We start from the raw sequence: 27,810 nt of genomic DNA, 5'->3' as shown, positions 1-27,810 counted from the left end.
AAATCCAATTTTGCCAGGGAACAAAAATAGATTAAATAAACTAAATAAGTCCTCTTCCCATTAAATAAATCAGAAAAGTCTGTCTTGTAACCAGTCCTCTTCAAACAAGTAAAGTCTGCCCATTTTGTGCCGTAGATTTTGTGTCTATGCCTAGTATTTAAACAAAATCATAATTTAAACGACTTCTTTCCTTCATTCACTTTGGAAATTTGGAATTGCAGCAAATCGAATTTTGGCAGGGAACAAAAATAGATCAATTAAACTAAATAAGTCTTCTTCCCATTAAATAAATTAAAAAAGTCTGTCTTGTAACCAGTCCTTTTCAAACAAGTAAAGTCTGCCCATTTTGTGCCGTCGATTTTGTGTTAATGCCTAGTATTTATACAAAATCATAATTTAAAGGACTTCATTCCTTCATTCACTTTGGAAATTTGGAATTGCAGCACATCAAATTTTGCCTGGGAAGAAAAGTAGATTAAATAAATTTAATAAGTCTTACTACTTCCCATTAAATAAATTAAATACGTCTTACTTGTTCCCACTCCTTTTCAAAACAGTAGTTTAAAACGAGGGCCCTTCACTCAATCTTTAACCTCAACCCCGCACGTTGTGTTGTATCTGTGAATGTTGGTTGTGGCCAAATGATAGTTTTCTTTCATTCGTTTAGGTTCCAAGAAAACTTGATGTAACTCTACTTTTAACTGCCGTTTCAGATAAGCGGGTATTACGTCGCAGTCAAATGCCGCGGATATGACGTAATTGCCCGAACCTCCGCCAAAATTCAAATCTGTTGGCGCGATGGCCGTGAGCCACTGAGCAGCGACGATTATCAACAGAAATATCTTTATTTTCTGCTTGCAACTGGACCGTCTAGAGCGTACACGGTAAGTAACACTCATTGTGTTTAAGGAGATTTACGTTTGTAATAGCAGAAGTGTAGCCGCGTTGCGTTGTACGTGTGAAAATTGGTCGAGGCGAAATGTTAATGTTTAATTTCATTCCTTTAGGTTCCACGGTGTTTGTTGGCTGCAAGTTTTCCACTGCAAGAAGAGGCTCGTATCATTGACCAGGAGCGAGCTACAATGGTGAGTAGCCATAACATTTATGTTAAACACTTCCTATTTCATGTCTAACAGTACTTGATTTAACAAATAACCATAAATAAATACAGTGTGGGCACTGAAGTTAACATATGTGATTATACTGCCTAATCTGTCACGGAGTAGATTGTTGCAAAGTAATATAAGATCCAAAGTTGTAATTCAGAATAGTTTTCAAAAGAAGGCCATTAGAATTATATACAAGTCTGATTACCCTGAACAAGCTATTAATTAAATCACAAATTCTTCAATTCAAAGATTTGGTAGATTATCAGACAAATAATGTCTAACAGTAATTGATTTAACACATCACGATAAGTAGATTGAGTGTGGGCACTCTCAAGTTAACATATGTGATTATACTGCCTAATCTGTTACAGAGTATGTTGTTGCCAAGTAATGTAGAATAGATCCAAAGTAGTAATCCAGAATAGTTTTGAAGAGGCCATTAGAATGATAAACAAATCTGATTACCTTGAACATAATAACAAGCTAAGTGTTTAATATGTCCTATGAAGTCAAAATTGGGCACCATCATGTGGTGAAATTTGGAATTGCATCACATCCAATTTTGCCTGGGAACAAACAGATTACATAAATGTTAGTTTTGAATAAGCCACTCCTTCTCAAACAAGTAAACTCTGCCCATTTTGCGCAGTAGATGTTCTGTTAATATCTAGTATTTATACAAAGTCATAATTTAAATTGCTTTCAACCTTCATTCATCGGTTCAACCAACATTACTCGCTCTTATTACCAACTTGTATTGATTTAACTAAGCGTTTAATACTTCCTATCAGGTCTCAAATCGAGATTTGGCAAAATACAATTTCAGCAAATCCAATTTTGCCAGGGAACAAAAATAGATTAAATAAACTAAATAAGTCCTCTTCCCATTAAATAAATCAGAAAAGTCTGTCTTGTAACCAGTCCTCTTCAAACAAGTAAAGTCTGCCCATTTTGTGCCGTAGATTTTGTGTCTATGCCTAGTATTTAAACAAAATCATAATTTAAACGACTTCTTTCCTTCATTCACTTTGGAAATTTGGAATTGCAGCAAATCGAATTTTGGCAGGGAACAAAAATAGATCAATTAAACTAAATAAGTCTTCTTCCCATTAAATAAATTAAAAAAGTCTGTCTTGTAACCAGTCCTTTTCAAACAAGTAAAGTCTGCCCATTTTGTGCCGTCGATTTTGTGTTAATGCCTAGTATTTATACAAAATCATAATTTAAAGGACTTCATTCCTTCATTCACTTTGGAAATTTGGAATTGCAGCACATCAAATTTTGCCTGGGAAGAAAAGTAGATTAAATAAATTTAATAAGTCTTACTACTTCCCATTAAATAAATTAAATACGTCTTACTTGTTCCCACTCCTTTTCAAAACAGTAGTTTAAAACGAGGGCCCTTCACTCAATCTTTAACCCCAACCCCGCACGTTGTGTTGTATCTGTGAATGTTGGTTGTGGCCAAATGATAGTTTTCTTTCATTCGTTTAAGTTCCAAGAAAACTTGATGTAACTCTACTTTTAACTGCCGTTTCAGATAAGCGGGTATTACGTCGCAGTCATGTGCCGTGGATATGACGTAATTGCCCGAACCTCCGCCAAAATTCAAATCTGTTGGCGCGATGGCCGTGAGCCACTGAGCAGCGACGATTATCAACAGAAATATCTTTATTTTCTGCTTGCAACTGGACCGTCTAGAGCGTACACGGTAAGTAACACTCATTGTGTTTAAGGAGATTTACGTTTGTAATAGCAGAAGTGTAGCCGCGTTGCGTTGTACGTGTGAAAATTGGTCGAGGCGAAATGTTAATGTTTAATTTCATTCCTTTAGGTTCCACGGTGTTTGTTGGCTGCAAGTTTTCCACTGCAAGAAGAGGCTCGTATCATTGACCAGGAGCGAGCTACAATGGTGAGTAGCCATAACATTTATGTTAAACACTTCCTATTTCATGTCTAACAGTACTTGATTTAACAAATAACCATAAATAAATACAGTGTGGGCACTGAAGTTAACATATGTGATTATACTGCCTAATCTGTCACGGAGTAGATTGTTGCAAAGTAATATAAGATCCAAAGTTGTAATTCAGAATAGTTTTCAAAAGAAGGCCATTAGAATTATATACAAGTCTGATTACCCTTAACATAACAACAAGCTATTAATTAAATCACAAATTCTTCAATTCAAAGATTTGGTAGATTATCAGACAAATAATGTCTAACAGTAATTGATTTAACACATCACGATAAGTAGATTGAGTGTGGGCACTCTCAAGTTAACAGATATGATTATACTGCCTAATCTGTTACAGAGTATGTTGTTGCCAAGTAATGTAGAATAGATCCAAAGTAGTAATCCAGAATAGTTTTGAAGAGGCCATTAGAATAATAAACAAATCTGATTACCTTGAACATAATAACAAGCTAAGTGTTTAATATGTCCTATGAAGTCAAAATTGGGCACCATCATGTGGTGAAATTTGGAATTGCATCACATCCAATTTTGCCTGGGAACAAACAGATTAAATAAATCTTAGTTTTGAATAAGCCACTCCTTCTCAAACAAGTAAACTCTGCCCATTTCGCGCAGTAGATGTTCTGTTAATATCTAGTATTTATACAAAGTCATAATTTAAATTGCTTTCAACCTTCATTCATCGGTTCAACCAACATTACTCGCTCTTATTACCAACTTGTATTGATTTAACTAAGCGTTTAATACTTCCTATCAGGTCTCAAGGCAAGATTTGGCAAAATACAATTTCAGCAAATCCAATTTTGCCAGGGAACAAAAATAGATTAAATAAACTAAATAAGTCTTCTTCCCATTAAATAAATCAGAAAAGTCTGTCTTGTAACCAGTCCTCTTCAAACAAGTAAAGTCTGCCCATTTTGTGCCGTAGATTTTGTGTCTATGCCTAGTATTTAAACAAAATCATAATTTAAACGACTTCTTTCCTTCATTCACTTTGGAAATTTGGAATTGCAGCAAATCGAATTTTGGCAGGGAACAAAAATAGATCAATTAAACTAAATAAGTCTTCTTCCCATTAAATAAATTAAAAAAGTCTGTCTTGTAACCAGTCCTTTTCAAACAAGTAAAGTCTGCCCATTTTGTGCCGTCGATTTTGTGTTAATGCCTAGTATTTATACAAAATCATAATTTAAAGGACTTCATTCCTTCATTCACTTTGGAAATTTGGAATTGCAGCACATCAAATTTTGCCTGGGAAGAAAAGTAGATTAAATAAATTTAATAAGTCTTACTACTTCCCATTAAATAAATTAAATACGTCTTACTTGTTCCCACTCCTTTACAAAAAAGTAGTTTAAAACGAGGTCCCTTCACTCAACCTTTAACCCTATTTATTCACCTTCTAGGCTAAGTGTTAAAGGCTAAGTGTTAAAGGCTAAGTGTTAAAGGCTAAGTGTTAGAGGCTAAGTGCCAGAGGCTAGGCGCCAGAGGCGAGTTTTTGTGGGCTGAAGTTTTAGTGGGGTTAGTGTGAATACAATCCAAAAGAATACAACAGAATACAATACAATAGAATATAATACATAGATTAAATTCAATAGCTCTTACTACTTCCCATTAAATAAATTAAATACGTCTTACTTGTTCCCAATCCTTTTCAAAAAAGTAGTTTAAAACGAGGGCCCTTCACTCAACCTTTAACCTCAACCCCGCACGTCACATTGTGTTGTATCTGTGAATGTTGGTTGTGGCCAAATGATAGTTGTCTTTCATTCGTTTAGGTTCCACGGTGTTTGTTGGCTATGTTTTCCACTGTCAGAAGGATGAAAATACAAAGTACAACGCTTGGACGTGGGCGAAGACGTCACCGGTGAGTCCTTCCTTCCTATTTATTTACCTTCTAGATGCTAGAGGCTAAGTGTTAGAGGCTAAGTGTTAGAGGCTAAGTGTTAAACACAATACGAACAACACAACGATACTGCACTGAACAACACGATACCGCACTGAGAAACACGATACCGCACTGAACAACACGATACCGCACTGAACAACACCATGCCGCACTGAACACCATGCCACACTGAACAACACCATCCCGCACTGAACAACACCATGCCGCACTAAACAACACCATGCCGCACTGAACAACACCATGCCTCACTGAACGACACCATGCCGCACTGAAAGACACCATGCCGCACTGAACGACACCATGCCGCACTGAAAGACACCATCCCGCACTGAACACCATGCCGCACTGAACAACACCATCCTGCACTGAACAACACCATCCCGCACTGAACAACACCATGCCGCACTGAACAACATTATGCCGCACTGAACATTATGCCGCACTGAACAACACCATGCCGCACTGAACAACACCATGCCGCACTGAACAACATTATGCCGCACTGAACAACACCATGCCGCACTGAACAACACCATGCCGCACTGAACAACACCATGCCGCACTGAACAACATTATGCCGCACTGAACAACACCATGCCGCACTGAACAACACCATCCTGCACTGAACAACACCATTCCGCATTGAACACCATGCCGCACTGAACAACACCATCCCGCACTGAACAACACCATCCCGCACTGAACAACACCATGCCGCACTGAACAACATTATGCCGCACTGAACAACATTATGCCGCACTGAACAACACCATGCCGCACTGAACAATACCATGCCGCACTGAACAACACCATGCCGCACTGAACAACATTATAACGCACTGAACAACACCATCCCGCACTGAACAACACCATGCCGCACTAAACAACATTATGCCGCACTGAACAACATTATGCCGAAATGAACAACACCATGCCGCACTGAACAACACCATGCCGCACTGAACAACACCATCCTGCACTGAACAACACCATCCCGCACTGAACAACACCATGCCGCACTGAACAACACCATGCCGCACTGAACAACACCATGCCGCAATGAACAACACCATCCCGCACTGAACAACATTATGCCGCACTGAACAACATTATGCCGCACTGAACAACACCATGCCGCACTGAACAACACCATGCCGCACTGAACAACACCATCCTGCACTGAACAACACCATCCCGCACTGAACAACACCATGCCGCACTGAACAACATTATGGCGCACTGAACAACACCATTCCGCACTGAACAACACCATGCCGCACTGAACAACACCATTCCGCACTGAACAACACCATCCCGCACTGAACAACACCATGCCGCATTAAACAACACCATGCCGCACTGAACAACACCATCCTGCACTGAACAACACCATGCCGCACTGAACAACACCATGCCGCACTGAACAACACCATGCCGCACTGAACAACATTATGCCGCACTGAACAACATTATGCCGCACTAAACAACATTATGTCGCACTGAACAACACCATGCCGCACTGAACAACACCATGCTGCACTGAACAACATTATGCCGCACTGAACAACACGATCCCGCATTGAACAACACCATCCCGCAGTGAACAACACCATGCCGCATTGAACAACACCATGCCGCACTGAACAACACCATCCTGCACTGAACAACATTATGCTGCACTGAACAACACGATCCTGCATTGAACAACACCATGCCGCACTGAACAACACCATCCTGCACTGAACAACACCATGCCGCACTGAACAACACCATGCCGCACTGAACAACATTATGCCGCACTGAAAAACACCATGCCGCACTGAACAACACCATCCCGCACTGAACAACACCATGCCGCATTGAACAACACCATGCCGCACTGAACAACACCATGCTGCACTGAACAACATTATGCTGCACTGAACAACACGATCCTGCATTGAACAACACCATGCCGCACTGAACAACACCATCCTGCACTGAACAACACCATCCTGCACTGAACAACACCACCCCGCACTGAACAACACGATCCCGCATTGAACAACACCATCCCGCACTGAACAACACCATGCCGCACTGAACAACACCATTCCGCACTGAACAACACCATGCCGCACTGAACAACACCATGCCGCACTGAACAACACCATGCCGCACTGAACAACACCATGCCGCACTGAACAACATTATGCCGCACTGAACAACACCATGCCGCACTGAACAACACCATCCCGCACTGAACAACACCATGCCGCATTGAACAACACCATGCCGCACTGAACAACACCATCCTGCACTGAACAACACCATCCCGCACTAAACAACACCATGCCGCACTGAACAACATTATGGCGCACTGGACAACATTATGCCGCACTGAACAACACCATGCCGCACTGAACAACACCATGCCGCACTGAACAACACCATGCCGCACTGAACAACACCATGCCGCACTGAACAACATTATGCCGCACTGAACAACACCATGCCGCACTGAACAACACCATGCCGCACTGAACAACACGATCCCGCATTGAACAACACCATCCTGCACTGAACAACACCATGCCGCACTGAACAACACCATGCCGCACTGAACAACACCATTCCGCACTGAACAACACCATGCCGCACTGAACAACACCATCCTGCACTGAACAACACCATTCCGCACTGAACAACACCATGCCGCATTGAACAACACCATGCCGCACTGAACAACACCATCCTGCACTGAACACCATGCCGCACTGAACAACACCATGCCGCACTGAACAACACCATGCCGCACTGAACAACATTATGCCGCACTGAACAACATTATGCCGCACTAAACAACATTATGTCGCACTGAACAACACCATGCCGCACTGAACAACACCATGCTGCACTGAACAACATTATGCCGCACTGAACAACACGATCCCGCATTGAACAACACCATCCCGCAGTGAACAACACCATGCCGCATTGAACAACACCATGCCGCATTGAACAACACCATGCCGCACTGAACAACACCATGCTGCACTGAACAACATTATGCTGCACTGAACAACACGATCCTGCATTGAACAACACCATGCCGCACTGAACAACACCATCCTGCACTGAACAACACCTTTCCACACTGAACAACACCATGCCGCACTGAACAACATTATGCCGCACTGAACAACACCATGCCGCACTGAACAACACCATGCCGCACTGAACAACACCATGCCGCACTGAACAACACCATGCCGCAATGAACAACACCATCCCGCACTGAACAACACCATGCCGCATTGAACAACACCATGCCGCACTGAACAACACCATCCCGCACTGAACAACACCACCCCGCACTGAACAACACGATCCCGCATTGAACAACACCATCCCGGACTGAACAACACCATGCCGCACTGAACAACACCATTCCGCACTGAACAACACCATGCCGCACTGAACAACACCATGCCGCACTGAACAACACCATGCCGCACTGAACAACACCATGCCGCACTGAACAACACCATGCCGCAATGAACAACACCATCCCGCACTGAACAACACCATGCCGCATTGAACAACACCATGCCGCACTGAACAACACCATGCCGCACTGAACAACACCATCCTGCACTGAACAACACCATGCCGCATTGAACAACACCATCCCGGACTGAACAACACCATGCCGCACTGAACAACACCATTCCGCACTGAACAACACCATGCCGCACTGAACAACACCATGCCGCACTGAACAACACCATGCCGCACTGAACAACACCATGCCGCACTGAACAACATTATGCCGCACTGAACAACACCATGCCGCACTGAACAACACCATCCCGCACTGAACAACACCATGCCGCATTGAACAACACCATGCCGCACTGAACAACACCATCCTGCACTGAACAACACCATCCCGCACTGAACAACACCATGCCGCACTGAACAACATTATGGCGCACTGAACAACATTATGCCGCACTGAACAACACCATGCCGCACTGAACAACACCATGCCGCACTGAACAACACCATGCCGCACTGAACAACATTATGCCGCACTGAACAACATTATGCCGCACTGAACAACACCATGCCGCACTGAACAACACCATGCCGCACTGAACAACACCATGCCGCACTGAACAACACGACGTCGCACTGAACAACACGACGCCGCACAGAACAACACGACGCCGCACAGAATAACACAATACCGCACAGAACAACACAATACCGCACAAACAGTTTTAGATAATATTACGTCGCAGTCATGTGACGCGGACATGACGTCAATAGGCGGAACTCACGGCAAAATTATAATCCGTGGGCGTGGCTTGCAACAGGAAGTAGGAAAGCGGCAGTTCTGGCAAACAAGACACAGCTGTTAGTAACACGATGACTAACAAGGCAAATATTTTTGTTTTCAGCTTGCAACTTGACCGTCTAGAGCGTACAAGGTAATTACAACTGTTTTTTTTTAGCCCTGAAAAGCAAGGGAGTGTGGCGTTTGGGAGGAATGTCGAACTCGGCGTCTGCTTCCAGCCACAGACGCCAAATTTCGACGATTATTTCGACTGGTCAACGGTTGTAAATTATTGCGTTGACTAAAAACTTTATTTAACTCTACTCTTAACTTTGCCGTTTCAGATATGCGGGTAGTACACCGCGGAAATGACGTCAATAGGCTGAACTCTCGCCAAAATTCAAATCTGTGGGCGCAATGGCCTTGAGCGAGACACCGGATACAAACACGACGATTATCAACAGAAATATCTTTATTTTCCGCTTGCAAGTGGACCGTCTAGAGCGTACACGGTAAGTACAACTCATTGTGTTTAAAAAGATTTACGTTTGTGTAGTTTGCGTTGCGTTGTATCTGTGAATGTTGGTTGAGGCTAAATGTTAATGTTTAATTTCATTCCTTTAGGTTCCACGGTGTTTGTTGGCTGTATGTTTTCCACTGCAAGAAGAGGCTCGTATCATTGACCAGCAGGAGCTACAATGGTGAGTACCCCTTTCGTCTTCCATTTATGTTAAACACTTCCTATTTCATGTCTAACAGTACTCGATTTAACAAATAACCATAAATAAATACAGTGTGGGCAGTCACGTTAACATATGTGATTATCCTGCCTAATATGTTTATCACAAATATGTCACTAATCACTAATATGTTTATTTGTTTATCACAACACCTTTGGACCTTCAGCAATCGATTATTTACCTTCATCTACATAGAGACAGAACGATGGTGTCTTAAACATCTCATTCATTTCACCAAATAACTTCACGCAGGTGGATAACGGCCGTCTCGGTCACGCTATGTTGCGTGATGCAGTTTTGAAGAACCAAATGCATTTATTCAATGAATAAGTCAAGCTAGTTCTATGTTTATGATGTTGTAAGTTACGGTACCGATTGAAGTTGAGTTCGAAGCCAGTGGAAAACAGCGCTGCGTTTGTGCTCTCCAGGTACAAATGTTGTGATCTCTGACTGACGACCGGGCGAGACTCGAGTAAGAGATGTCCAAACGAGCTCCGGCAGGGCGGGCCAAGGCGGAGCGAACGGACGCCCTTCAGGCCGCCAATGACGAGCTGAGAACCAAACTGATGGACGTCCAGTTAGAACTTCAGCAGGAGAAGAACAAGGTGAAAACCTCAACAGACAGACACTGCCTGCCTCCCTGCCTGCCTCCCTGCCTGCCTCCCTGCCTGCCTCCCTCCCTCCCAGTTTTCCCGATGTAGATTAGACATGCGTGTGCCATGACTGTGTCAGCCTACATCAACAAATGCACCGAGGACGTCAGCACCACTAAGAATATCATCACCCGGGGCAACCAACGACCCTGGATGACTGAGGAGGTACGTCAAACGCTACGAGCGCGGAACTCTGCCTTCAAGTCTGGCGACAAGGAGACACTGAGGACAGCGAGAGCCAACTTGAACCGTGCCATCAGGATAGCGAAGCGAGACCGCAGTCGAAAATTTCAGGATCGTTTCCACGACGTCAAAAACATCAGGAGTATGTGGCAAGGCATACGGGCGATTACAGACTACAACTCACCCTCCCCCCCCCCGGTGGGTGTAGTTGATGCTGACTTTCTAAATGGTCTAAATAACTTCTTTGGGAGGTTCGAGGCACTAAACGGCACTCCAGCAGTTAAAACTGTCCCCCATCAGGAAGAGGAGGTACTCTGCCTTGACTCCGCCGATGTGTTGAAGACCCTGAGGAGAGTCAACCCCTGTAAGGCCCCTGGCCCCGACAACATTCCTGGGCGTGTGTTCAGGGAATGTGCAAGTCATCTGGCTGGGGTCATCACAGACATTTTTAACACCTCGCTGGGCCAAGCCACAGTGCCGGCGTGCTTTAAGACTGCCTCCATCATTCCGGTGCCGAAGAAACCTCAAATCACCTCATTTAATGATTACCGGCCTGTTGCACTGACTCCGGTTATGATGAAGTGCTTCGAAAGGCTGCTTAAAGGTCACATCGTTTCCAGACTCCCCCTATTATTTGACCCGTTCCAGTTTGCCGACCGGCAAAACCGCTCCACTCAGGACGCCATCTCCTCCGTTCTTCACCTGAGCCTGGCTCACCTGGAGGAGAAGAACACCCATGTGCGGAGGCTGTTCCTGGACTTCAGCTCAGCGTTTAACACCATCATCCCACAGCATCTGGTAGGAAAATTGGAACACCTGGGCTTCAACACCCCCCTTCGCAACTGGCTGCTAGACTTCCTCACCAACAGACCTCAGTCAGTCCGGGTCGGACAGAACACCTCTGATGTCATCACCCTCAGCACAGGCTCCCTTCAGGGCTGCGTCCTGAGCCCCCTGCTGTGCACCCTGATGACACACGACTGCGTCCTCAGGTTCACCACCAATCACATCGTGAAGTCAGCAGACGACACAACGGTGGTGGGGCTCATCAGAGACAACAACGACCTGGACTACAGAGAGGAGGTGGAGCAGCTGGTGGGCTGGTGCAGAGAAAACAGCCTGATCCTGAATGAGGAGAAGATGAAGGAGATCATCGTCGACTTCAGGAAAAAACAGCCTCACCACGCTCCACTGATCATCAACAGCTCAGCTGTGGAGGTGGTCAGCACCACCAAATTCCTGGGGGTCCACATCACAGAAGACCTCACCTGGACTATGAACACTACGGCACTGGTCAAGAGGGCACAGAAGCGCTTGTACTTCCTGCGGAGGATGAGGAGAGCCCACCTGCCCCCACCCATCATGAGGACGTTCTACAGGAGCACCATAGAGAGCATTCTGACAAGCTGTCTCTCTGTGTGGTGTGGAGGCTGCACCGCCTCCGATTGGAAGAACGTGAGGAGAGTGGTGAGGACAGCAGAGAGGATCATAGGGGCTCCTCTTCCCTCCATTCAGGACATTTCATCTCAGCGCTGCATGTCCCGTGCCCGTAACATCATCAATGACCCATCACACCCCCACCATGGACTGTTCTCCCTGCTGCCCTCTGGGAAGAGGTTTGCAGCATCCGCTGCAGGTCCACCAGGTTCTGCAACAGCTTTTTCCCTGCTGTCATCAGACTGTTGAACACTAGAACTGTTGAGCTCTAAACTGAACTCTGCATCACACATTCACAGAACTGTACTTTATGACACTACGGACCTCTATCTTGCACTATCTCGCACTACCAACTTTACTGAACTTGTATAAACCCTTTAAATAGAAGTTTAATACATGGTTTAGCATTCCTCTGCACACTCTTGAATACTGTTTTGCCTACTTGCACTATTGCATAATTATCACTGCTGCACTTTATACTTATTTTTAATATATATATATATATATATATATATAGTATATATGTATATATATATATTTTCATAGGGTATGTTACTTCTATTCAACTGCAATATCACTACTTTGTTGTAAGACGTATGCAACGGAATTTCGTTTTGTATGCACCATGTGCAGACAAGATGACAATAAAGTTTGTCTAAGTCTAAGTCTAAGTCATGTCAGGTCAGCTGTCTGGAGAGAGAGAGAAGTCAGGACCTGCGGGCGGAGCACCACCGTGCCACCGCCGCCATGACGGAACTCAAAAGCAAACTCCATGAGGAGAAGCAGAAAGAGTTAGCCATTACCAGGGAGACATTACTGCGGCAGCATGAAATGGAGCTGATGAGAGTGATCAAAATCAAAGATGGAGAGATCCAGCGACTGAATGCCTTGGTCCTCAGCCTGAGGGACGGCTCCATGGACAAGGTGATCCGCTCTATCCGTGTCTGACTATCCGCACGCCACGTCGGGCTTCGATGCGGCCGCTACCGTATTGTGTAGCTTGTCCCCAGTAAGCGTCGCGGCGCTCCGTTGCGGTCTCAACGGCCCGGTGTGGCGCAATGTCTGCTCAGGTGAGGAGGGGGGGCGCTTTGCTGGCGGAGGTGGAGGAGACGCGGCGGTGTCGGGAGACCGAGCGGTGTCGCCTCCACCAGGAGCGCGGAAGAAGCCCTGGCAGCGGCCCAGCAGGCCTGGCAGTCCCGAGCGGCCGAGCTCCGATCGGCTCATCACCAGCATCGGGAGGAGCTGAGCCGAACCAAGAGAGACTGCGAGAGGGAGATCCGCCGACTGGTAGGACTGATCAGATGCGCGGTGCGTGGCTATGTTCCCAATTTCGTTGTATACCTGCAGTGCAATGACACCTAAGGCATTCTATTCTATTCTATTTCACAAGAAGAAAATGTCCGGTTGCTCGCTTCGCTTTTGTCACAGCAAAGGTGTTCTAGTCGATTCCAGAAAAAAATTGGCCGGTTGCTCTCTTTGTTTTTGTCACAATTCTGGCAAATGAGTTTGCCCGCCTGCCTGAGCGCTCCCCGTTTGTACATCCAGACGGATGAGATCAAGCTGAAAGACAGAGCGGTTAGTGTTTTGGATGAAGCCCTGGGGCCGGCCACGTCCACCGCCTTCAGCTGCAGACTCAGGCTGCCGAGCAGCAGATCGCTGCCCTGAGGGATTCCCAAAGGGCGGGCCTAAACTACCCTGGAAGTGGGGTCAACGCCGCTACTAGCAATCCTCTTCATTGCGTAAGCCACCTCATCACACACTTGCAGTACGCATGACTTAGTTCGTTGCTGGAGGAAGGTAGCACAAAAACAGTTTTGAACTTTGAACGAGTGCTTGTGTGTGTGTGTTGCGGGGCGTTTTCAGTCTCAGGAGGATCGGGACACGCGACGGTTTCATCTGAAAATCGCTGAGCTCAGCGCAGTCATCAGGAAACTGGAGGATCGAAACGCCCTGCTTTCTGAAGAGCGCAATGAACTGGTAATTTATTGACGGCACGCTTGAAGGTTTGCGCTACGTTTGATGCGCGCCATCCAGCGAGGCACCCATTGCGCTTGCTTATTAGTTGAGCGGCGCGGCGAGTCGGTTGCCTGGTAGATGTCTTTTATTGGGAGCCAAAGCCACGATTCCGTTCAAACCGATGCAAAAGGAATGGATACGTTCTGGCCCGCGTGTTGTGCGTCTTTCACATCCCGCACTTCATGCTTGCAGCTAAAGCGACTGAGAGAAACAGAAAGCCAGTTTCTGCCACTCCTGTACAAAAACAAACGCCTGAGCAGGAAGAATGAAGAACTCTCGCTGGTGCTGTGTCGCCTTGAAAACAAAGTGCGCTTTGTCACCCAGGAGAACGAGGAGATGGCAAGCTTGGTAAGTCGACGCGGACAACGGCGGCGTGCCAACAGAGTCCACTGCATTTGTGTTCCACAGAGAAGGCCTAGTTCGCTCAATGACCTGGACCGCGGTTGCGGCCAGCAGGACGGTGAAATGGAGTTCCTTCAAGTTGTGGAGCAGCGGCACATCATCGACGACTTGTCCAAGGTCTTCAGGCAGGCGACTCGGTGCACGTACGGCAGCGCCGCGCTCGCTCGCTGTCGCCAGGAAACCTTTTCCGTCCAAAGCTTGGCCGGCGGCCGCCATCCAAAAAATTGGCCCCTTAAATTCCGACCTTTCAAGCAGGAGCATTGTGCGCACGCGTTTGAACACGCTTTAGACTTGTTTTGCCGTTTTCAGCAGCTCAAAGCTCCCGTTTTGTCAGCGCCTTTGCCACTCGCTGTGCGCTGAAAACGACGGACTTGCCCGGCTGCTCAGCCCGTCAACCATGAGCCGCGAGCGCGGCGTCATTGTCCGTAGGCAGCTAGTGGCAAAATGCACCCTGTTAGAGTTGCGCTCGCTCCAACTTATTTTGCAAGAACCACACGGGAGACAAGTAAGTTCTTTTGGACACCTGCAGGTGGAGAGTCCATCCGTTGTACGAATGAAGTCTGACTCTCGGCTCCTGCACGAGCATTTTAATTAAGAGAAACAGGGTGGGTGTAAGAGTGGATTGAATAGAGGAAGCCCTTGACCTCTAGTCAAAACATAGCAAGGGGTGTTTTACGACTTTGTGTAGGAAGGGATAAGCGATAGGGATAAATAAGGGATAAATAATATTATTTATTACAGGTCGCAGTCAAAGTCAAAGCAACACAATGATACGATAAAGATAATCTGGAAAACCCTGACACACCCTGTAGTTGTCACTTTTGGAAAAGACGAGCGTCCCTCCAATCATCGCCGGTGACGTGTTTTTCAGGCTCTGGAGACAGGAGCTCATGTCAGAAATGTCATTGTGAGTCGCGTTTGTTTCTGCGCCGGAGCCGTTCGTTCCCTTTGCATCCGAAGAATCTCAAAGGCGGATTATTTGTGTCGACAGGAGAGAGATTTGCTGCTACGATACCGACGTCGAGAATCTCTGAGGAGGAACAAAGCGTGAGGTCCTGCAAGGTGAGTCTGTTTGTTTGCGGCTGCTTGGTGTTGCGCAAGATGAAATGGCCTTTTTCTCGCTATCGTTCCTCTCGTCGATTCATCGTGAGGTGTCGCTTCAGTTTGTTCAGAGAGATGTTTGCTTCCGCGCCCGCAGGTCATCGAAACATTTTACGGCTACGACGAAGACGTGTTGGTGGACTCGGACGGATCGTCCTTGTCTTTTCACACCGACAGAACCCCCGACACGGAACCCGAAGAGGTAGCCCGCCATTTCTGCCAGCGTATTGGCACCAAACATTCCTCTTCAGCCTGGAATCGGACTCGTCTTTGCGTCGCGGGTGCTTTGTCGCCGGTCTGACTGATTCTGGTACTAGTGCTGTGTTGCATTGGTGTGTGCATGAAGAGGCGGAGCTTCGCTACCGCCAGCTGACGCAAGAATATCAAGCGCTGCAACGAGCCTACGCTCTGCTAGCCCAGACCAGCGAAAGGGGACTACGACGCCGAGAAGGAGATCAAGGTGGCGCCCCTTCCCGCAACCCCCGGCCGGGTCGCAGCCTCCCCGTTCTCACCCAGCCTCGGGTGTTCTCTGGTCTGAAAGGAGGAGGAGGAGCCTCCCTCCTCCTCCTTTCAGACCAGAGAAAAGCTGATGGTAGAAATGGGTCACTATCAAAGCAGAGTAGCAGATCTGGAGTCAGCGCTGAAGCAACAAGGACAGGTAAGCTCATCAATGAGCACACCTTTTTCTCAGACAAAATAGCTACATTCTTCAGTCACTCATCCGTCTGGCATTACTGGACCAACCCCCCCCCCCCCCCGAACGTGGCTGGGAAAATGCGGAGAAAAGCAAATGTCATTTTCCAGTCAACCAAAGAATTTGTGGATGAAAATGACACAACATTCCAAAGCTGTCCACGCGTTTGTCTCTTCTAGAATGTCAAGTGGGTGGAGGAGAAGCAGCTGCTGCGTCAGAGCAATCAGCAGTTGGCCGAAAAGGTGACGGAAAGAAAGGCGCTGGGCGGAGTCGCTTGGCGTCACACCTGTCGGGAAGCCCCGCAGATGAGGTCTGACTGTCTTTTCAGGTCAGGCGGATGGAGGCGGAAGAAGCGCGTCTGAAAGAGCACATCCAGGATATCCGAGACCAAAACGAACTGCTTGAGTTCCGCATCCTGGAGCTGGAGGTGGGAAGACTCGCACAAGCGTGTTGAGGCCAGAGATGTGACGGACGGACGGACGGACGGACGGACGGATGCATGCCTCTGCCTTTCAGGAGAGGGAGTGGCGCTCCCCCGTCTTGAAGTTTCTGCAAGTCCGTTTCCCAGACGGCCTCAGCCCTTTGCAGATCTACTGCGAGGCCGAGGGCGTGAGCGTACGTAAGGCGTCCCTCGCAACCCTAACCTTAACCCGAGGTCCCAGAACACCTTACATTGCTCCTTGCGCCTTTCCCCCGGACATCGTCATCAGTGATCTGATGAAGAAGCTGGACATCCTGGGCTATAACGCCGTAAGTGTATGTCGAACTCCTTATGTTCGCACTCCACGAGACTCGGCGGCTCAAATGTGACTTTTGGAAGGCTTTGCGCTGAAAGAAGCTTGTTGACGCTGTGCCTTTGGGCTCTTGCAGAATCTCACCAACGAGGAGCAGGTGGTCGTGATTCACGCCAGGACCCTTCTCACCCTAGCCGAGAAGGTAACGCGCACGTCCACGCACGCTCTCGCATTCTGCTTATGTGACAGCAGCCTTTCCTCAGTGGTTAGAATACATCAAAGTGACCAAGTCAGCACTTCAACAGAAGATGTTGGACATTGAAAGTGAGAAGGTAGACAGACACGCGACATCAGCCAAGGGGAACTCCGGCAATGTGCCCCAACAATTCTGACCTTGAGCTGTGCTAGGATATGTTCTGCAAGCAGAAGGGCTACCTGGATGAAGAGTTGGACTTCAGGAAGTGTTCCATGGACCAGGCTCATAAGGTAAGCCGCCCTCAAATCTCCCGCCGGACCACTGATGGACGAGGATTGCGGCCCAGAGGATCCTGGAGCTGGAGGCCATGTTGTACGAGGCGCTACCGCAGCGGGACTGCCCCGCCACGGACGGCGAAAAAGCCAGCCACGCTGGCGTGAATGACGTGCTGACGGCGGATCAGAGAGAAGAGCTTAGGAGCGCCGTGGACCAATGGAAGCGAGCCCTGATGTGCGAGTTGAGGGAGCGCGACGCTTGCATCCTCCAAGAGAGAATGGATCTGCTGCACAGCGCGCAACAGGTAAGGGCCCAAAGCCAGCCCGGCACTTACTTGCACGCTTACTGGCTTTTGAATGCCACTTTCCATTTGTCCGTCCTAGAGGAACAAAGAGCTGAAAGAATTCATCGAAGCTCAGAAGAGACAAATCAAACAATTGGAGGAGAAGTTTCTGTTTCTCTTTCTATTCTTCTCCTTGGCCTTCATTCTGTGGCCCTAACACCAGCTGGTGAGTGAGCTCCAGCGGCACCGCACTCGACACCTCCGATACACTGCCAGCCGGTCTCAGACGTTGGCAGACGCTCCGATGCCAACGTATACCCCCCGCCACGGTGACAGAGGCACCGCGTCACACCGGCGCTCATCCAATCAGAAGGCAGGAAAAGCAAATTCACATGCAGGGCACTTTTGAACCAGAAGAGAGCGCCACAAAAAACGGTTGTTGCCCCAAACGCGCACTAAAAAGGGTCAGAATAACAAGAGTCCCACTGGCCAGCCGGGGCCACCCGTCCAGCTGTTTCTTCAGGGGGGAAAAAAATTGGAGTCACCGGTGAGTACATTTTGCATTTAGCTCTGCTTTTCTGCTTCTGTCTTCAAGTGTGTGGCATCCTGCGATCAAAGAGTCAGCCAACCCCAAAGCGGTTGACCTCAACGTCCCACCACCATGCCTACCAGAGCAGGTGACGTGATGCTTTGGACATCCTTCCGTCTCAGATGCCCAAAAGTACTCTTTGCCACATCTGCGGCAATACGGTGTCTTTTCAAAGGTGCAAATAAATCCAGCGTGGGCGGAACACGCACGTCTTCGGTTTTTCCCGCTTTGTTTGTGTGACAGCTGTTGTGAAAATTTTATACAAATAAAGTTGTATAGTACAGGTTTGGCCAAGCCGCAACTCCCGAACCGCATGCGGCTCTTTTATGTTCATATCAACATTTGTGTGTGTGTGTGTGTGTGTGGGGGGGGGGGGGTTGTGCGTGTTGGCTTCACTTGAGTTCAATTTGGTATTTTGGTCAAAAGCGCATGTGGTGAAATTCCACAAAGTAGGATGGGCAAACACATTTTCTTTAAACTATGAGTGTCAATTGGGCTCTCGAAATGGCAGGGAAAAGATGCACAGCAAAACGAAAATACGTAGATGAACACAGGACGTTTTAATCAGAGTGGGAAAGTTTCTATTTTTTGTTGAACGTGATGGCAAACCATTCTGCCTGATATGTCAGACCTCAGCGCATTTCAAAGATTCAAATCTTCAGCGCCATGCACTTCAGCTCACTCCATGCTAACATTGATCAGGCGTCGAACCCGCATCATCATGCTTAAGAGGTGGCCATGCTAACCAGTGCGCCATTATGTCAACGCATAATAACTAAGTCTACTGGTCAAAACAGCGGTTACTATATGACGTCGCTACGTCGTGGTCACGTGACGCAGACAAGACGTCAATGGACGTGGGCAGAGTTAACTTGTTTAAAAGGGAGTAGGCAGAAGAAATATTTAATTTATTTAAATCTATTTTGAGTGCACACCATTATGCCAATGCATAACAACTGTAAATCTACTAAACAAAACAGCGGTTGCTATATGACATCTGCCACGTCGTGGTCACGTGACATACGTGACGTCGATGGGCGTAACTTTCGCCGGAATTCAAATCCGCGGGGAGAGTTAACTTGTTTAAAAGAGAGTGGGCAGAAGAATTATTTAATTTATTTAAATCTATTTGGTGTGTGCGCCATTATGTCAATGCATAACAACTGTAAGTCTACTAAACAAAACAGCGGTTGCTATTTGACGTCTGCCACGTCGTGGTCACGTGACGCGGACGTGACGTCGACGCCTACTTTACATCCCACCGATCACAGGACTCCTCGGCTGCATAACCGTGCCCCCTTCCCAACCAATCGGATTTGCTATACGCGAAAACGACGCCAATGGAAAGAGCTTCCGCCCAAATTTAAATCCGTGGGCGTGGCTCGCAGCAGGAAGTAGGAAAATGGCGGCGATGTTGACAAAGACACAGCGGATGGTAACATACGACTAACAAGAGAAATATTTTTATTTTCTGCTTGCAACTGGACCGTCCAGAGCGTACACGGTAAGTACAACTCATCGTTTTTAAAAAGAAGTACTTTTGTTGCCCTGAAAAGCGAGTGACGTGGCGTTTGTGGGGGACGTCGAATTTCGACGATTCTTTCTGGTCAACGGTTGTAAATGATTGTGTTGATTAAAAAAGAAAACTTGATGTAACTCTACTTTTAACTGCCGTTTCAGATAGATTTGGAATTGCATCACATCCAATTTTGCCTAGAGCGTACACGGTAAGTAACACTCGTTGTGTTTAAGGAGATTTACGTTTGTAATAGCAGAAGTGTAGCCGCGTTGCGTTGTACGTGTGAATGTTGGTCCGGGCGAAATGTTAATGTTTAATTTCATTCCTTTAGGTTCCACGGTGTTTGTTGGCTGCAAGTTTTCCACTGCAAGAAGAGGCTCATATCATTGACCAGGAGCGAGCTACAATGGTGAGTAGCCATAACATTTATGTTAAACACTTCCTATTTCATGTCTAACAGTACTTGATTTAACAAATAACCATAAATAAATACAGTGTGGGCACTGAAGTTAACATATGTGATTATACTGCCTAATCTGTCACCGAGTAGATTGTTGCAAAGTAATATAAGATCCAAAGTTGTAATTCAGAATAGTTTTCAAAAGAAGGCCATTAGAATTATATACAAGTCTGATTACCCCGAACAAGCTATTAATTAAATCACAAATTCTTCAATTCAAAGATTTGGTAGATTATCAGACAAATAATGTCTAACAGTAATTGATTTAACACATCACGATAAGTAGATTGAGTGTGGGCACTCTCAAGTTAACATATGTGATTATACTGCCTAATCTGTTACAGAGTATGTTGTTGCCAAGTAATGTAGAATAGATCCAAAGTAGTAATCCAGAATAGTTTTGAAGAGGCCATTAGAATGATAAACAAATCTGATTACCTTGAACATAATAACAAGCTAAGTGTTTAATATGTCCTATGAAGTCAAAATTGGGCACCATCATGTGGTGAAATTTGGAATTGCATCACATCCAATTTTGCCTGGGAACAAACAGATTACATAAATCTTAGTTTTGAATAAGCCACTCCTTCTCAAACAAGTAAACTCTGCCCATTTTGCGCAGTAGATGTTCTGTTAATATCTAGTATTTATACAAAGTCATAATTTAAATTGCTTTCAACCTTCATTCATCGGTTCAACCAACATTACTCGCTCTTCTTACCAACTTGTATTGATTTAACTAAGCGTTTAATACTTCCTATCAGGTCTCAAATCGAGATTTGGCAAAATACAATTTCAGCAAATCCAATTTTGCCAGGGAACAAAAATAGATTAAATAAACTAAATAAGTCCTCTTCCCATTAAATAAATCAGAAAAGTCTGTCTTGTAACCAGTCCTCTTCAAACAAGTAAAGTCTGCCCATTTTGTGCCGTAGATTTTGTGTCTATGCCTAGTATTTAAACAAAATCATAATTTAAACGACTTCTTTCCTTCATTCACTTTGGAAATTTGGAATTGCAGCAAATCGAATTTTGGCAGGGAACAAAAATAGATCAATTAAACTAAATAAGTCTTCTTCCCATTAAATAAATTAAAAAAGTCTGTCTTGTAACCAGTCCTTTTCAAACAAGTAAAGTCTGCCCATTTTGTGCCGTCGATTTTGTGTTAATGCCTAGTATTTATACAAAATCATAATTTAAAGGACTTCATTCCTTCATTCACTTTGGAAATTTGGAATTGCAGCACATCAAATTTTGCCTGGGAAGAAAAGTAGATTAAATAAATTTAATAAGTCTTACTACTTCCCATTAAATAAATTAAATACGTCTTACTTGTTCCCACTCCTTTTCAAAACAGTAGTTTAAAACGAGGGCCCTTCACTCAATCTTTAACCTCAACCCCGCACGTTGTGTTGTATCTGTGAATGTTGGTTGTGGCCAAATGATAGTTTTCTTTCATTCGTTTAGGTTCCAAGAAAACTTGATGTAACTCTACTTTTAACTGCCGTTTCAGATAAGCGGGTATTACGTCGCAGTCAAATGCCGCGGATATGACGTAATTGCCCGAACCTCCGCCAAAATTCAAATCTGTTGGCGCGATGGCCGTGAGCCACTGAGCAGCGACGATTATCAACAGAAATATCTTTATTTTCTGCTTGCAACTGGACCGTCTAGAGCGTACACGGTAAGTAACACTCATTGTGTTTAAGGAGATTTACGTTTGTAATAGCAGAAGTGTAGCCGCGTTGCGTTGTACGTGTGAAAATTGGTCGAGGCGAAATGTTAATGTTTAATTTCATTCCTTTAGGTTCCACGGTGTTTGTTGGCTGCAAGTTTTCCACTGCAAGAAGAGGCTCGTATCATTGACCAGGAGCGAGCTACAATGGTGAGTAGCCATAACATTTATGTTAAACACTTCCTATTTCATGTCTAACAGTACTTGATTTAACAAATAACCATAAATAAATACAGTGTGGGCACTGAAGTTAACATATGTGATTATACTGCCTAATCTGTCACCGAGTAGATTGTTGCAAAGTAATATAAGATCCAAAGTTGTAATTCAGAATAGTTTTCAAAAGAAGGCCATTAGAATTATATACAAGTCTGATTACCCTGAACAAGCTATTAATTAAATCACAAATTCTTCAATTCAAAGATTTGGTAGATTATCAGACAAATAATGTCTAACAGTAATTGATTTAACACATCACGATAAGTAGATTGAGTGTGGGCACTCTCAAGTTAACATATGTGATTATACTGCCTAATCTGTTACAGAGTATGTTGTTGCCAAGTAATGTAGAATAGATCCAAAGTAGTAATCCAGAATAGTTTTGAAGAGGCCATTAGAATGATAAACAAATCTGATTACCTTGAACATAATAACAAGCTAAGTGTTTAATATGTCCTATGAAGTCAAAATTGGGCACCATCATGTGGTGAAATTTGGAATTGCATCACATCCAATTTTGCCTGGGAACAAACAGATTACATAAATCTTAGTTTTGAATAAGCCACTCCTTCTCAAACAAGTAAACTCTGCCCATTTTGCGCAGTAGATGTTCTGTTAATATCTAGTATTTATACAAAGTCATAATTTAAATTGCTTTCAACCTTCATTCATCGGTTCAACCAACATTACTCGCTCTTATTACCAACTTGTATTGATTTAACTAAGCGTTTAATACTTCCTATCAGGTCTCAAATCGAGATTTGGCAAAATACAATTTCAGCAAATCCAATTTTGCCAGGGAACAAAAATAGATTAAATAAACTAAATAAGTCCTCTTCCCATTAAATAAATCAGAAAAGTCTGTCTTGTAACCAGTCCTCTTCAAACAAGTAAAGTCTGCCCATTTTGTGCCGTAGATTTTGTGTCTATGCCTAGTATTTAAACAAAATCATAATTTAAACGACTTCTTTCCTTCATTCACTTTGGAAATTTGGAATTGCAGCAAATCGAATTTTGGCAGGGAACAAAAATAGATCAATTAAACTAAATAAGTCTTCTTCCCATTAAATAAATTAAAAAAGTCTGTCTTGTAACCAGTCCTTTTCAAACAAGTAAAGTCTGCCCATTTTGTGCCGTCGATTTTGTGTTAATGCCTAGTATTTATACAAAATCATAATTTAAAGGACTTCATTCCTTCATTCACTTTGGAAATTTGGAATTGCAGCACATCAAATTTTGCCTGGGAAGAAAAGTAGATTAAATAAATTTAATAAGTCTTACTACTTCCCATTAAATAAATTAAATACGTCTTACTTGTTCCCACTCCTTTTCAAAACAGTAGTTTAAAACGAGGGCCCTTCACTCAATCTTTAACCCCAACCCCGCACGTTGTGTTGTATCTGTGAATGTTGGTTGTGGCCAAATGATAGTTTTCTTTCATTCGTTTAGGTTCCAAGAAAACTTGATGTAACTCTACTTTTAACTGCCGTTTCAGATAAGCGGGTATTACGTCGCAGTCATGTGCCGTGGATATGACGTAATTGCCCGAACCTCCGCCAAAATTCAAATCTGTTGGCGCGATGGCCGTGAGCCACTGAGCAGCGACGATTATCAACAGAAATATCTTTATTTTCTGCTTGCAACTGGACCGTCTAGAGCGTACACGGTAAGTAACACTCATTGTGTTTAAGGAGATTTACGTTTGTAATAGCAGAAGTGTAGCCGCGTTGCGTTGTACGTGTGAAAATTGGTCGAGGCGAAATGTTAATGTTTAATTTCATTCCTTTAGGTTCCACGGTGTTTGTTGGCTGCAAGTTTTCCACTGCAAGAAGAGGCTCGTATCATTGACCAGGAGCGAGCTACAATGGTGAGTAGCCATAACATTTATGTTAAACACTTCCTATTTCATGTCTAACAGTACTTGATTTAACAAATAACCATAAATAAATACAGTGTGGGCACTGAAGTTAACATATGTGATTATACTGCCTAATCTGTCACGGAGTAGATTGTTGCAAAGTAATATAAGATCCAAAGTTGTAATTCAGAATAGTTTTCAAAAGAAGGCCATTAGAATTATATACAAGTCTGATTACCCTGAACAAGCTATTAATTAAATCACAAATTCTTCAATTCAAAGATTTGGTAGATTATCAGACAAATAATGTCTAACAGTAATTGATTTAACACATCACGATAAGTAGATTGAGTGTGGGCACTCTCAAGTTAACATATGTGATTATACTGCCTAATCTGTTACAGAGTATGTTGTTGCCAAGTAATGTAGAATAGATCCAAAGTAGTAATCCAGAATAGTTTTGAAGAGGCCATTAGAATGATAAACAAATCTGATTACCTTGAACATAATAACAAGCTAAGTGTTTAATATGTCCTATGAAGTCAAAATTGGGCACCATCATGTGGTGAAATTTGGAATTGCATCACATCCAATTTTGCCTGGGAACAAACAGATTACATAAATCTTAGTTTTGAATAAGCCACTCCTTCTCAAACAAGTAAACTCTGCCCATTTTGCGCAGTAGATGTTCTGTTAATATCTAGTATTTATACAAAGTCATAATTTAAATTGCTTTCAACCTTCATTCATCGGTTCAACCAACATTACTCGCTCTTCTTACCAACTTGTATTGATTTAACTAAGCGTTTAATACTTCCTATCAGGTCTCAAATCGAGATTTGGCAAAATACAATTTCAGCAAATCCAATTTTGCCAGGGAACAAAAATAGATTAAATAAACTAAATAAGTCCTCTTCCCATTAAATAAATCAGAAAAGTCTGTCTTGTAACCAGTCCTCTTCAAACAAGTAAAGTCTGCCCATTTTGTGCCGTAGATTTTGTGTCTATGCCTAGTATTTAAACAAAATCATAATTTAAACGACTTCTTTCCTTCATTCACTTTGGAAATTTGGAATTGCAGCAAATCGAATTTTGGCAGGGAACAAAAATAGATCAATTAAACTAAATAAGTCTTCTTCCCATTAAATAAATTAAAAAAGTCTGTCTTGTAACCAGTCCTTTTCAAACAAGTAAAGTCTGCCCATTTTGTGCCGTCGATTTTGTGTTAATGCCTAGTATTTATACAAAATCATAATTTAAAGGACTTCATTCCTTCATTCACTTTGGAAATTTGGAATTGCAGCACATCAAATTTTGCCTGGGAAGAAAAGTAGATTAAATAAATTTAATAAGTCTTACTACTTCCCATTAAATAAATTAAATACGTCTTACTTGTTCCCACTCCTTTTCAAAACAGTAGTTTAAAACGAGGGCCCTTCACTCAATCTTTAACCCCAACCCCGCACGTTGTGTTGTATCTGTGAATGTTGGTTGTGGCCAAATGATAGTTTTCTTTCATTCGTTTAGGTTCCAAGAAAACTTGATGTAACTCTACTTTTAACTGCCGTTTCAGATAAGCGGGTATTACGTCGCAGTCATGTGCCGTGGATATGACGTAATTGCCCGAACCTCCGCCAAAATTCAAATCTGTTGGCGCGATGGCCGTGAGCCACTGAGCAGCGACGATTATCAACAGAAATATCTTTATTTTCTGCTTGCAACTGGACCGTCTAGAGCGTACACGGTAAGTAACACTCATTGTGTTTAAGGAGATTTACGTTTGTAATAGCAGAAGTGTAGCCGCGTTGCGTTGTACGTGTGAAAATTGGTCGAGGCGAAATGTTAATGTTTAATTTCATTCCTTTAGGTTCCACGGTGTTTGTTGGCTGCAAGTTTTCCACTGCAAGAAGAGGCTCGTATCATTGACCAGGAGCGAGCTACAATGGTGAGTAGCCATAACATTTATGTTAAACACTTCCTATTTCATGTCTAACAGTACTTGATTTAACAAATAACCATAAATAAATACAGTGTGGGCACTGAAGTTAACATATGTGATTATACTGCCTAATCTGTCACGGAGTAGATTGTTGCAAAGTAATATAAGATCCAAAGTTGTAATTCAGAATAGTTTTCAAAAGAAGGCCATTAGAATTATATACAAGTCTGATTACCCTTAACATAACAACAAGCTATTAATTAAATCACAAATTCTTCAATTCAAAGATTTGGTAGATTATCAGACAAATAATGTCTAACAGTAATTGATTTAACACATCACGATAAGTAGATTGAGTGTGGGCACTCTCAAGTTAACAGATATGATTATACTGCCTAATCTGTTACAGAGTATGTTGTTGCCAAGTAATGTAGAATAGATCCAAAGTAGTAATCCAGAATAGTTTTGAAGAGGCCATTAGAATAATAAACAAATCTGATTACCTTGAACATAATAACAAGCTAAGTGTTTAATATGTCCTATGAAGTCAAAATTGGGCACCATCATGTGGTGAAATTTGGAATTGCATCACATCCAATTTTGCCTGGGAACAAACAGATTAAATAAATCTTAGTTTTGAATAAGCCACTCCTTCTCAAACAAGTAAACTCTGCCCATTTCGCGCAGTAGATGTTCTGTTAATATCTAGTATTTATACAAAGTCATAATTTAAATTGCTTTCAACCTTCATTCATCGGTTCAACCAACATTACTCGCTCTTATTACCAACTTGTATTGATTTAACTAAGCGTTTAATACTTCCTATCAGGTCTCAAGGCAAGATTTGGCAAAATACAATTTCAGCAAATCCAATTTTGCCAGGGAACAAAAATAGATTAAATAAACTAAATGTCTTCTTCCCATTAAATAAATCAGAAAAGTCTGTCTTGTAACCAGTCCTCTTCAAACAAGTAAAGTCTGCCCATTTTGTGCCGTAGATTTTGTGTCTATGCCTAGTATTTAAACAAAATCATAATTTAAACGACTTCTTTCCTTCATTCACTTTGGAAATTTGGAATTGCAGCAAATCGAATTTTGCCAGGGAACAAAAATAGATCAATTAAACTAAATAAGTCTTCTTCCCATTAAATAAATTAAAAAAGTCTGTCTTGTAACCAGTCCTTTTCAAACAAGTAAAGTCTGCCCATTTTGTGCCGTCGATTTTGTGTTAATGCCTAGTATTTATACAAAATCATAATTTAAAGGACTTCATTCCTTCATTCACTTTGGAAATTTGGAATTGCAGCACATCAAATTTTGCCTGGGAAGAAAAGTAGATTAAATAAATTTAATAAGTCTTACTACTTCCCATTAAATAAATTAAATACGTCTTACTTGTTCCCACTCCTTTACAAAAAAGTAGTTTAAAACGAGGTCCCTTCACTCAACCTTTAACCCT

General features: G+C 43.7%; 1 pseudogene; it reads left to right on the top strand.

Annotated features, from left to right (window-relative positions):
* Window positions 1–2,561: 2,561 nt before the first annotated feature.
* LOC148377531 (janus kinase and microtubule-interacting protein 3-like) lies at window positions 2,562–18,249 on the top strand (annotated as a pseudogene).
* Window positions 18,250–27,810: the final 9,561 nt, after the last annotated feature.

Source organism: Syngnathus floridae, unplaced genomic scaffold (assembly GCF_059516105.1).
Source record: "Syngnathus floridae isolate MCC-2025c unplaced genomic scaffold, RoL_Sflo_1.0 HiC_scaffold_132, whole genome shotgun sequence".
Lineage (NCBI taxonomy): Eukaryota > Metazoa > Chordata > Actinopteri > Syngnathiformes > Syngnathidae > Syngnathus > Syngnathus floridae.
This window is presented reverse-complemented; position numbering and strand designations above follow the sequence as displayed.